The sequence below is a fragment of the Bidens hawaiensis genome, unplaced genomic scaffold (genome assembly GCF_021521415.1).
Source record: "Bidens hawaiensis isolate Kalapana, Puna unplaced genomic scaffold, B.hawaiensis_p1.1 tig00031314_1, whole genome shotgun sequence".
NCBI classification, from domain to species: Eukaryota; Viridiplantae; Streptophyta; class Magnoliopsida; order Asterales; family Asteraceae; genus Bidens; species Bidens hawaiensis.
In genome coordinates, this window is record NW_027495274.1 from 144,761 (window position 1) to 157,966 (window position 13,206).

Consider the following 13,206-nt stretch of genomic DNA (forward strand, 5'->3'; position numbering starts at 1 on the left):
GGCAGGTCAAGTCTGTAGGCAACTTTTCCCACACGCGCGAGGATCTTGAATGGACCAACATAACGAGGAGCAAGCTTACCCTTCTTCCCAAAGCGGACAACACCTTTCCAAGGCGACACTTTGAGGAGAACAAGATCACCAACTTGAAATTCGAGAGGCTTTCGCCTACGATCTGCGTAACTCTTCTGTCGGCTTCTGGCAGTCAGCAAATGATCACGGATCTTGGCGATTTTATCGGTTGTCTCTTGAACAAGTTCGGGTCCTGTGATTTGAGTTTCACCCACTTCGCTCCAACAAATCGGGGAGCGGCATTTACGACCGTAAAGTGCTTCAAATGGGGCCATACCGATACTGGAATGATAGCTGTTGTTATAAGAAAACTCGATCAAAGGCAGGTGTGAATCCCAATTACCTCCAAAATCAAGAACACAAGATCGGAGCATATCCTCAAGAGTTTGAATAGTTCGCTCAGACTGACCGTCAGTCTGAGGATGATATGCCGTACTCATGTCCAAGCGAGTTCCTAGCGCAGATTGGAGAGATTTCCAAAAGCGAGATATAAAACGGCCATCGCGATCGGATATGATGCTCAAAGGAGTACCATGGCGGCAGACGATTTCCTTGACATAAAGCTGCGCGAGTTGCTCAACACGGTAGTTTTCACGAATGGGCAGAAAGTGAGCAGACTTAGTCAATCGATCCACTATTACCCAAATGCTATCATGTTTGCTTGCTGTCAAAGGTAACTTGGTAATAAAGTCCATTGCTATACCTTCCCATTTCCACGTAGGAATTTCTGGTTGTTCGAGCAAACCAGATGGGCGTTGGTGTTCAGCTTTCACTTTAGAACAAGTCAGACATTTAGCTACGAACACAGCAATATCCTTTTTCATACCGGGCCACCAATAAGTAATGCGCAAATCCTTGTACATCTTATCAGTGCCAGGATGAATAGAATACCGAGATTTGTGCGCTTCACTCAGGATATCAGCGCGAAGATTCTCATCACAAGGGATCCAGATGCGATTGAGATAGCAGAGAATTCCACTCAGATTAGGGACAAAGAGTGCTTCCGCGCCACACGCTAACTCGGCGCGAAGGTTACCATTACTGATGGATGCGCGCTGCGCGTCACGAATACGCGATTCAAGGTTGCTTTGAATCGGCGCGAAGTGAAGCTGGGTGCGCGGCAAGATACAGTTAAGTTGGCAGGGTTTTCGGCTGAGCGCATCGGCTACCACATTAGCCTTACCAGGATGATACCGGATCTCACAATCGTAATCGCTGATGAGTTCGTTCCATCGGCGTTGCCTCATGTTAAGTTCCTTTTGATCAAAGATATGCTGAAGGCTTTTATGGTCAGTGTAGAGGATACACTTAGTACCATAAAGGTAGTGTCTCCAGATCTTCAAGGCAAAAACAACTGCACCAAGCTCGAGGTCGTGAGTTGTATAATTCCTTTCATGAACCTTGAGTTGCCTTGATGCGTAAGCGATAACCTTGCCTCGTTGCATAAGAACACAACCGAGACCTTGGTTGGATGCATCGCAATACACGACAAAATCATCATTACCCTCAGGTAGTGCAAGAACAGGAGCTTCACACAACAAACGCTTGAGCGTTAGAAAGGCTTCTTCTTGCTTCGAGCCCCAAATATACGGTTTACCTTTGTGCGTCAGAGCTGTTAAAGGCAAAGCGATCTTCGAGAAGTTCGAAATGAAGCGCCGGTAATAACCAGCTAAGCCCAGAAAAGAACGGATCTCGGAAGGAGAGGATGGCGTAATCCAGTTCTTGATTGCTTCAATCTTGGATGGGTCGACATGAATACCCATCTTGTTTACAACATGACCAAGAAACTGTACTTCATCAGACCAAAATTCACACTTGGAAAGCTTAGCATAGAGTTGCTCGGCTCTAAGCTTTTGCAATACCAACCGAAGATGTTGCTCGTGCTCGGCCTTGGTCTTAGAATACACCAGAACATCATCGATAAACACGATCACGAATTTATCCAAGAAAGGCCTACACACCCGATTCATAAGATCCATGAAAACGGCGGGTGCGTTGGTTAGACCGAAGGACATGACCAAGAATTCAAAATGGCCATAACGAGTTCGAAAAGCAGTCTTCGGAACATCTTCATCGCGGATGCGCAACTGGTGATAACCAGAACGGAGATCGATCTTCGAGAAACAGGAGGCACCTTGGAGTTGATCAAAGAGGTCGTCAATACGCGGTAAGGGATACCGGTTCTTAATGGTGAGTTTGTTCAACTCGCGGTAATCAATACACATGCGAAACGATCCATCTTTCTTTTTAACGAACAACACCGGAGCACCCCAGGGCGAAGAGCTAGGGCGAATGAATCCTTTAGCAGTCAACTCTTGAAGTTGGCTGGCCAATTCTTGCATCTCAGCGGGTGCAAGACGATAAGGAGATTTAGCCACGGGGGAAGCACCAGGGACAAGATCAATACGGAACTCGACTTCACGAGCGGGAGGGATACCAGGAAGATCATCAGGAAAAACTTCAGGAAAATCACGCACAACAGGGATATCGCGAAGCTTCTTTCCTTCATCGGGTTTAACCACATGGGCTAGAAATGCAATACACTTCTTCCGCATGAGTCTTTGGGCTTCGGCGCAAGACATAAGTTTAAGACCACTGGAGGGTTTTTCGCCGTAGATATGAAGATCACCATTTTCCCGAGGTATGCGAATCAACTTCTTGGCGCAAATAACTTCGGCGCGATTCTTCGAGAGCCAGTCCATACCAATAATAACATCAAAGCTTCCAAGAGGCATGGGGATGAGGTCGATTAGAAAATCGTTTTCGTTAAGGTTAAGCGTGCAATCTTTAATTATCGAGTTTATTAAAACAGTTTCGCCATTAGCCAATTCAACTGAAAAATCTTCTTTTAAGTCATCGCGCGGTCGCGCAAGCTTCTGCTCAAAGGCGCGAGAGATAAAACTTCGATCGGCGCCAGTATCAAAAAGCATAGATGCATAAAATCCGTTAAGCAAAAATGTACCATTAACTACGTCGTTATTCGCTTGCGCTTGGTGCGCGGTTATGTTAAAAGCTCGTCCACGCGTCACTTGGTTTGAAATCTGGTTCACCGGATTCGCTTGTGTAATCTGAACTTGTAGCCTTGGGCACGCGTTCCGGAAATGACTTGGATCACCGCAGTTAAAGCACGATCTGGGTCGTGGGTTTTGGTAAGTTGGCTGTGGGTTCTGCGGGTAGGCTGGTGGTGTTGGCGCAATCGGATTGGAGGGAGGGGTTCTACAGTACTCAACGGAGTGACCTACGCGGCCACATCGGTTACATTGTCGACACGGGACTTGAGGTGGGTGATGAAGTCTACAGGTTGGGCAAAAGGGTTGGTTTCCTGTGTAAGGTTTCTTAGTTGGCGGGGCAGGAAGTGCTGGATTGGTTAAGGCATAGTTGTGGACTACAGGAGGTGCTGGGTAGGTTGACAGTGGGTTAGGCGCGTAAACTGGTTGATAAATTGGTTGCTGGACAATGGGCGGGTTGGTAAGCGCATAGGCTTGTCTGCGCCTACGTTTCTGGTTATGGTTTGAGGGTTCTGGTTTGGTTTCTGTTGGTTCAGGGACAGTCTTGGTGGGTTTGGTCTTCTCAGTTCCCCGCAGGAACAAGGTTCCTGTTCTGACATGGTTGTCGCTGAGCACAGCGGCCAATTCGATGGCGTCAGAGAGGGTTACTGGGTTTCTGGCCCATACAGAATCTTGAATTTCCATGGGGAGACCCCCAAGGAATTTCTCGATTGCTCGGCGGGAAGGGGTAACAAGGTGAGGGACCAGTAAGCTTAGCTCGTGGAAGCGCGTCGCGTACTCGCGCGCTTCACCGCTGTATTGCTTAAGATTCCAAAATTCCTCCTCCAGGCGCTTAACTTCGTTGGGAGGGCAGAATTCTCGCGTAAGAATTTCCTTGAATTCCTCCCATGTCATGCTAGAAGCAGCCTCTGCGCCACGCGCATGAGCTACTCCATTCCACCATGTAAGCGCTCTGGATTCCAGGACACTGGAAGCATATAGGGTTCGTCTGTCTGAGGGGCATTGGGTATGGAGGAAAGTGTTTTCAATCTTCTCAAGCCATTGGAGCATCACGGTGGCTCCTTCAAGACCTGTGAACTTCGGAGGGTTACCCGCATTAAAGGACTTAATGTTATAACTGGAGGTATTAGCATTGTTTTGGCTCAAAGCTTGGGCTATTGCGGCGGCCATTTCCTGGGAACGTTGCTGTCTACGCACGCGCGAGGCTTCTCTTCTCTGAAATCGGCGAGATAGCGGAGGCATTCTATAAAAGTTTTAATTTTAGTTAATATCTTGGTTTTTATCGCAAAGTTTAACTTTATAAAGCTTGGTTTCGCAGAGTTAGATACTATCAAAAGTTAAAGTAAAATAAATGATCCTAAATGCAGACTTTAATAAAGGTAACAAATTCGAATCAAGAATCGACAATTCACGTATCACCGTGACTTTCCGAGTTCTCAATTTAAAATAGCTAGTAAACGGGTATTGGAGATTGACGATTCATGTATCACCATGACTTTCCAATCTTCAATATAAAATATACAAGAAAATGAGTATTGGAGGTTGACAATTCATGTATCACCATGACTTTTCAAGTCTCCAACCTCAGAACATAATCGTCAATGGAAATTGAAAATCAACTATTCATGTATCACCATGACTTTTCGGATTTTCAACCCCAACAAACGAATATGTAAGTAAAATCAATAAAATCGAAATTCAACAAAAATCGAAATATCGCGAAATAAAACATAAAATCATATACTGCGCAAGCGCGAGCATATTCATAAATAACGAGTAATTAACAATAAGCGCGCAAACATGAGATTTCTCTCATGCGCGAGAAGGGACTCTTAGGTATTCTAGGCCGTTACGTCTAACCACCTATCCTAAAGTCAACGAGCTCTGATACCAATCTGTAACACCCCGACCAAAGGCGGATTATACATCGGGGCGCCACATATTGCTTCATTACTCGCGACACTATTGGTGTCAATATTTATTAATACACATTTTATCGCGCACGCGCGGCGGGGAAAATAAAGAACATAAATCAAACATAAATCAATATATTTTAAATTATAACATTCAAACAACATTAACTTGTCTTGATACATTTTAATTCTAGGTCCAAAAGTAAAAACGTCCTACGTGTCCACAAGCTCCAAAACAGCTACTGCAAACCTGAACATGTGTTAAAATAAACGTCAAACACTTGCGTGTTGGTGAGAAATCAAGTTTAATAGATAATCATAGATAATCACAGTAAATCTGCGCGCAACACGTGTATGTCTAGAGTTTAACAAGGGTGTAATCAGATTGTGATCAAGCCTAAGATAGTTCATAGATCATAGTTCAATCCATGCTCCCAATTGAGCATAAAAACGAGAAAACATCTGTGCAAGTGTAAACAAAGAAAACCGTAAACGATAGGTCTCCCGTGTTCAACTAATGGTACCAACGGAACTGCGGAATAGGCCGAACAAAGCGGTTAATGATACACACATACAAATAAACAGCCAAGTAAACGTCCTCAACACATGGGATACTGCGCGACTAAAGTTCATAAACAAGTTTAAGACTCAAGTTTTGTATGAACACATGAACATCCCAAAATATTTAAAAGCAAAAAGGGATTAGGTACGAGATTACTCACTTGATAAAGATGCGATGATAGATAAAGCAAGAACCAACTTTAAACAAGCACAAGTTAACCTATAAACAAGATTATTGTTTTAATGATTGGTTTTAAGTCTTGATTATAAGTTAGCATAATTAATAAGTAAACTATTATATATAATATATATTACCGGAAAAGCAGGAAGAACAAGGAGGAAGACGGAGGCAGAGAGGAAGACGGCAGAGAGAGCAAGGAGCAAGAGAACAGGAGAGATTAAGTGTTTTGTGTGTGATGTGTTATGAAATATTATTATTATTTATAGAAAAACCCTAGGAGACATAATCCCTAGAAAAGGGAAAAAGATCTTAAAAAGCAAAAGATATCAAAAAGCATAAGAATCCAAAAGCAAAAGATATCAAAAGATATGGTAGCAGGGAAAAAGAGGAAAAGGCTGACAGGATTCAGAAAAAGGCATGGGAGAGGACAGATAAAGTTACTGGTCAAGCATGGAAAAAGCAGATCTCAAAAGATAATGTCAGTCACTTTATCTGTCAACCAATGGGGTTGGTGCGCATGCTGCGCCGAAAGTAACTTTTCAGACATAAAGCAGATTAGGTCAACAGCTCAAAAGATAAGACAACACAAAAGCAAACGGCTAGATTTAAACAGAAGATACAAGGGTTAAGCGCGGGAAGGCTGAGTGCGCGAGCGCGAAGGCTGGCACAACAATCCTTAGCGCACTGCGGGAAGAATCACATCCTTAGCGTGCTGCGTGAAGAACAAGAATTCTAAGCGCATCGCGGGAAGAACATACATTCTTAGCGCATTGCGGGAAGAACATGCATTCTTAGCGCGCTGCGAGAAGAGTTCTCTTCACGCATCGCAGGAACAAGATGTCTTCACGCAGGCTTCCATGTAAGGAGTCTGGCGCGTGGAGCTGCAGACATCCTTAGGCGGAAAGAACCAAAGGACAAGAGGGAAGAGAAGGCGGAAAGAGAGAGGGAGAAAGAGGCGGGCAGGAAATATATATTATTATTAAAAATAAAATACAAGTATAAATATTAAATAATAAAAGAGAGATCGGGTCAGAGAAACGGGTACCTGGGTCGGGTCGGATCGGGGCAGATGTCACAGATTTGTTAAGGTACCAACACCAAGCCCAAAAAAATAAATTAGTAAATGCACATAATAGCATTGGCAGACGTATAGCTTATGTTACAAAAAATAACATATTTAAAATGATGTTTATTTGGTCGATAAAACCCAGGCGTTGATAAAACATAGACGTTACAGTGGCGAGTCGACACGAATTCGGTCAGTATCAGATATGTTAGTTATGGTATCGAAAATAAAGCCTAATAACAAATTCTTCATGAACGTATTTAAAAAAAATTAATAAAAATTATAAAACAAATAAAATTAAAAAAAAATTGAAGCTCCACCTAAACCACCAAAGAAGAAAAAAGTATGAAAAAAAAAGGTTTCATATGGGTTTTGAAGCTATGCCCATAATTAACCAAAGCCTTAAGAAACTCTACAACATGTTTAATATCAACCATAAATATTTATTAAAATAGAGATATGATTTAGAAGGTAAACTTCTTTAAACAATTTTAGAGCATTCATAGCAAGACCTTAATATTTATGTGAATGAGTCCTTAATATTTATGTGAATGAGTTCTCAACATTATATAGAGTATTTGTAATTAAAAAAGAGATAAAAATATTATTGTTCATCAATAAATTTGGAGAAATATCCTTCAAACTCTAATCTTTTAATGTTTTTTGAAAATGGTTGTGAGTGAAGAAAAGATAAAAGATAATAATAAAAGTATAAAAAATATTATTTAATTGAAAAAAAGATAAAAACTTTATTGTTTTCTAAATAATTATAGAGATCAAGATAAAGAAATTACTGGGAATAATCTTAGAAACCCAAAGTCAAATCTCTATAAATTATTACGAGTGTAAAAAAAATAACTTTTCCTTGAATGACTATTTAGACTGTGATCCACCTGATCACATCCATTCCCCGAGTAACCCAGGGATCACAATAAAAAGAAAACTCATCGCAAGTGAATGCTCGTAATAACCATATAATAATTAATATGTTTGTTAAATGTACTTCGCTTTATTAAATGCAATTTTTTTGGAACGACGAACTAAGTAACGTCGGGTACTTCGTACGCGACCCTTATTGGCTAAAGGTAGCCCGAGCCGGCCACGAGTTCGGACGGACGAAGCCCCTAGCGGTCCACCTATTGAGGGATTCCCCGGATAAAACCCGACCCCCACGCCCACCAAATGGCACGACAGCCAGGGCCGGCTCCGAGAAAGCAAAAAAAAAATTTGGGTCGAAGGCGAAATTTTTTTTGGGCCTTAAGTAAAAGAAGTATTTTGTTAGGTTTAAACAATTTAAATTTTTTATGGGTTTACTTTGTTATAATTTGGGTTGTGTAAAAAACTTTTGTATAAAAAAAGAATTGAACATGTGTCAAATGAGACTTGAACCCATAACCTTTTGGTTAAGAGTAATACCCTTTGCCACTAGACCAAACTATTGTTTATGTAATTATGTTTAAACATTAAATATACATATTGTATTTCATAAAAATACAATATAATTAAAAATAAAAAAAAAATTCAGGCCTAGCGAGTGTCGGGCCTATGGCCGTCGACCACCTTGCCTCACCCCAAGGCCGGCCCTGACGACAGCGAGGAGCCGGTAAAACTGGGTGAGATCAGGACTCGAACCTCATCCCTTATATCTCTCATATAACTTGGTGATAGTGAGTTTTGAACCCCCTACCTCTTACTAGTAAAGTGAGTGATCTACCATTAAGTCATATCCAATTTATTAAATGCAAATTATTTGATAATTTTTTCTAATATCAATCATTTTAGTTTTTCCTTTTAATGATATTATTTATTTTAAGTAACTAGTATTAATTCCAGCTTTGGAAAAACATTTTTCTCTAACAGCGTATGTATGTTTGCATATGGTATTAAGAATAGTGTCACCTAAAATTTCAATTTCAATCTCTCCTAAAGTATTTAATATCCTAGGTAGATAAATAAAAATAATCATTTAAAGATCTTCTTTGAGTTTTTTTATTAAAAACAAAACAAAACAAAAATAAGTGACACATCACCTGACACGTGACTGTAACATTCTAAATTTGTAATTGACAATCATCAAGGCTGATGTGTTCGAGACCAGAATTGGAGAATTCAAGACGAAAATGTGGATTGTTTTGGTTTGTTGGTAGGAGAAGCATTAAATCTTATTCCTTTTTTTTTTTCAATGGCAAACATACATAACATTATAATATTATATTATTTTATATGAAGACACGTGTATAAACAAACTCAAGTAAACTGTATAGGCTTGAACTTTAGAATGTGCGAGACTTCGTTTGGTAATTGGTAACTTGTTCAAGACTTGGGCGTTGCGGCAATGAGTGGATTCGAATTCGATAGATTTCAGTTACATCTGTTACGATACGAAAATTAAAAAAGACATAAATTTGACTTGGGCAATACTAAAATGCACATTTAATCTATAAAAATAATTGATTATTTGGTTGGTTTTAGTTACACTACTAAAACTAAAAAATATATAATAGTTGACTTGGGTAAAAGGGTCCCGCCACTAGGTCCAATAGAATATACTGGGACACCAAAATTTACATTTAATTGATATTAAATAATTGATAATAAGTTGAGATTGGTCATATCATTTTCATGTAAGCTTATAAATTAATTGTTCACTTTGAAACTTTTTTTTATCACTTTAAAGTTTAATAAAATAAAAAAATATTGCATTATTTAATTTTTAAGTAACTTCAAAGGTAAATATTTTACCAACTTTTTTTAAAATAAATAAAAAAAAGTCTTATAGATCATTTACTTATTTAATCATTTTAAAAATCGCATTTGTTATTAACATTTATTACAACACTTAACTTAATATATATTAACATGTATTGGCTTGCAACATTTAAGCCACTATTATCGTTGTTTTACATAATTAATTAGCAAAATTTTAAAACATATAAAAAGTTGAACGCATAGAAGATAGTTAAAAATGAATAATTATATCATATAAAAGTTTTTTTACATTCAACCCGCTTTTTTTAGTGTTATCGATTAGCATTTATACAACCACTGTTGTATAAATCGTTAGCGTTAGTCGGACGGTGGAATAGGAGGTAATGATTAACCGGTTTAAAATTTATATGTAATTTTACAAATATACAAATTTATACCAAATTTTATATATACAATTTTCAATTTTGATCGATTCGGCCAAATAGCGATTGACCAGCGAATGGTCGACGGGGGTACCAAGAAGTGATTAATCGGGGAATAATTAATGTCTAGGCGGGATTTTTACAACCCTAAAATTAACTATTAAAATTAAGTTAACAAATGTGTAAGTATCCGCAACAAATGACCAATAATTAAGGTTGTTTATTTATAATTATAATTGATGAGCTTCATAATTTTTTTTATTGATTTTATAAGAAATTAGATTTTGCATTCCTGATAAACATGTCCTTATCTTTGAAAAGCATTGTAAAATACATGTAATAGTGAACGTCACTTGCTCCTTTAGGATTAGGACGACTTAACTCACACAACTACACAAGTGTCACATGTTAACTATGAATAGTATGCATGTTTCTTTGCATTCGAAACTTTGCCACCTGTTTAAGGTTGTTACGACGTAATGATGTTTATTTAATGGACTTTGATGAGGGGATGCATTTTAACATGCAAGACATCACATGAGTTGAATGGGTGACGAACAAACAATAGTTATCCTCACAACTAATATATCACAACATTCATTTCTTTGCCTTATCTATATGAATTATTACAATAAGAATGCAATTTACATGCTTAATATAATTATTAACCAAATCAACAAACTTTTACAACATTTTTTGTCTAATCATGCTTGACATAAACCTTATAATGTATTAGCCACCTCTTTAAGGTGTTATGATGATTATTAAATGTACTTTGTTGAGGGAATGCAATTTAGCATGCAAGACATCACATGAGTTTGAATGGGTGAAGAACCCAAGCACAATAACTTTCGCACATCTAACTAAATATCACAACATTCATTATTTGCAATAACTCAATAAGAATGCAACTTACATACTTAGTATAATTTTAAACCAAATCAACAAATCTTTACAACATATTATGTCTAATCATGCACGGCATAAACCTTAGAATGTATTAGCTTAAACCACAGTTTTATTACGAACATACACAAGAGATGTTGATTTTAATTCTTTGAACTAACAATAGAGGTGCAAAATCGCGGATTTTGGTTGAAACCGGTTTAGTAGCTGGAAACGCCCAACCCTGTTGGAACCAGCCCACAAGGGCGCAAGGCTCCTACTAGGTTGAGTTGGAACCAGTTTTTGATTTTTTTTTTATATTTTGTAATTATAATTTAAATATTATAAAATACAATATAAACGATATAAGTTTAGCATTTTTTTCATTATTAGTTTAGAAATTATAGAAAAATAAACGACAATACATTATAAATAACATAGAAATTTCAATACATTACAATATATATTTTAGAAATTATAGAAAAATAAACGAAAATATATTATAACTTGCAATACATTAAAAAAAAGGTAAAAAAAATATAGAAAGTTTGTCATTTACTCCTTAAGGATTAGGACTACTTAATTCACACCGTCACATGTTAACTATGAATAGCGTGCATGTTTTCTTTCATTTGAAAGTTTGCCACCTCTTTAAAGTTGTTACATACTTACATTGTAATGATAGTTATTTAATGGACTTAGTTGTGGAAATGCATTTTTAACATGCAAGACATCACATGAGTTGAATGGGCGCCGAACACGAGAACAATCTTTCTCACACCTCAAAACTAAATATCATAACATTTTTTTTATAAGGATGATAATAGGTCGGGTTTAGATATTTTCAAACTCATACCTAGTTAGCAAAGCTCATCACAAACCCGACGGGTATTTACCAAATAATTACCCTTTCGGTATCAGGTTTCACAATGGGTTAGACTAAACATACCACACTCGTGTACTTGTCATACCCTCTCCCTTAGACTTTTAATACCTTTAACAATTTTATTTTATATATTATTACTCTCTAATATTTTCTGTAAAATTTATCATAATAGTAATATTGATTACTTTTTGTAAAGTTTTTTATTATTTTCTCTCTTTTAGTGTTTATTATTATTTTTTATCATGATAATAATATTTATTATCATTATAAAATATATTTAAAGAAATAATGATATAATGTCTTTATAAAAACGATAAAACGATTTGTATATTTTTATCTTATTATGTGTCCTCCGTTCGAGAAAAAAATTTCTTTGAATATATGTTGTTAGGTTCGGACACATAAGAAAAGAACTAACATGTTAATGATCAAGTTGATGTTGTTTAATCTCTTTTATTGATTAATTACAAAGCAATTTTTTTTAAAAAAGTAAGCTATCACTAAAAATTATTTAAAAAAACATACTTCAAAGTATTGAAACACAAAAAAAAAAGGTTTTATCATCTATACTATATATAAAGCATGAGTGAGGGACCTCTTAATTTTTAAGAGGTACCAAACTTGTTGCTTTTAGTATAAACTATAATGCATAAGATTAAGATATTTAGGGACAATTTGTATTTTGACAATTTTGTCTTTAGCATAACCAAAATCATGTTACCGTTTATTTTCAATTTATTAAAAAATAATTACAAGTTTCGTCCCTTAACTTCAATCACATTTTGTTAATTTATATAATAGTTACGTATATACCCCTTGTTTTAAACCAACTACCACGACGACGTTTAAACGTTTATAACTTTTTCACACGCTAATATTTTTTTAAAAACATTATACCATAAAAAGAGTATTTTATTCTCTTTAATTTGAGTATGGTATTGCTATACGTTTTTCATTTTAAAAACTTAACGTGTTACGTGATTACCATTAAAGACCGATAAACGAATCGGGCGGTTTCGGTCGTTTAGGGCATGGGTCTAAAAGGTTAAGGTTGGAATGAGTCGATACAAAAAGGTTAATTTGGTTTGGGTCGGGACATGTTTGGGTTGAAAGGGGTCAAGTCATAACGAATTTCGTTTAGAACATTGTCAAGCAGAACGGGTTGTGGGTTAAGACGAGTTCAATGTAGGGTTACGTATGCACCAACACCTGACTGAGCGTGCACAGTCGTTGTGACATACTTACTAACACCGGTTAAGATTACAATGCCGCAATACAAGCATACTATCGTCGGGTTATGCGCATACTATTGTTAAGTCACGCACATACAGAAACAGTAACACCGGTTACGCATCCGATTTCATGTTTGCGTGCAGCCCCGCCACATCGCGCGGGCACACAACTAGTATTAAAAAAAAGAAAAGAAAAACTGTTTAAAGAATAAAAAAGCCTTCTTAAAATAATAATAATAATAATAATAATAATAATAACAAAAGATAACAAAAT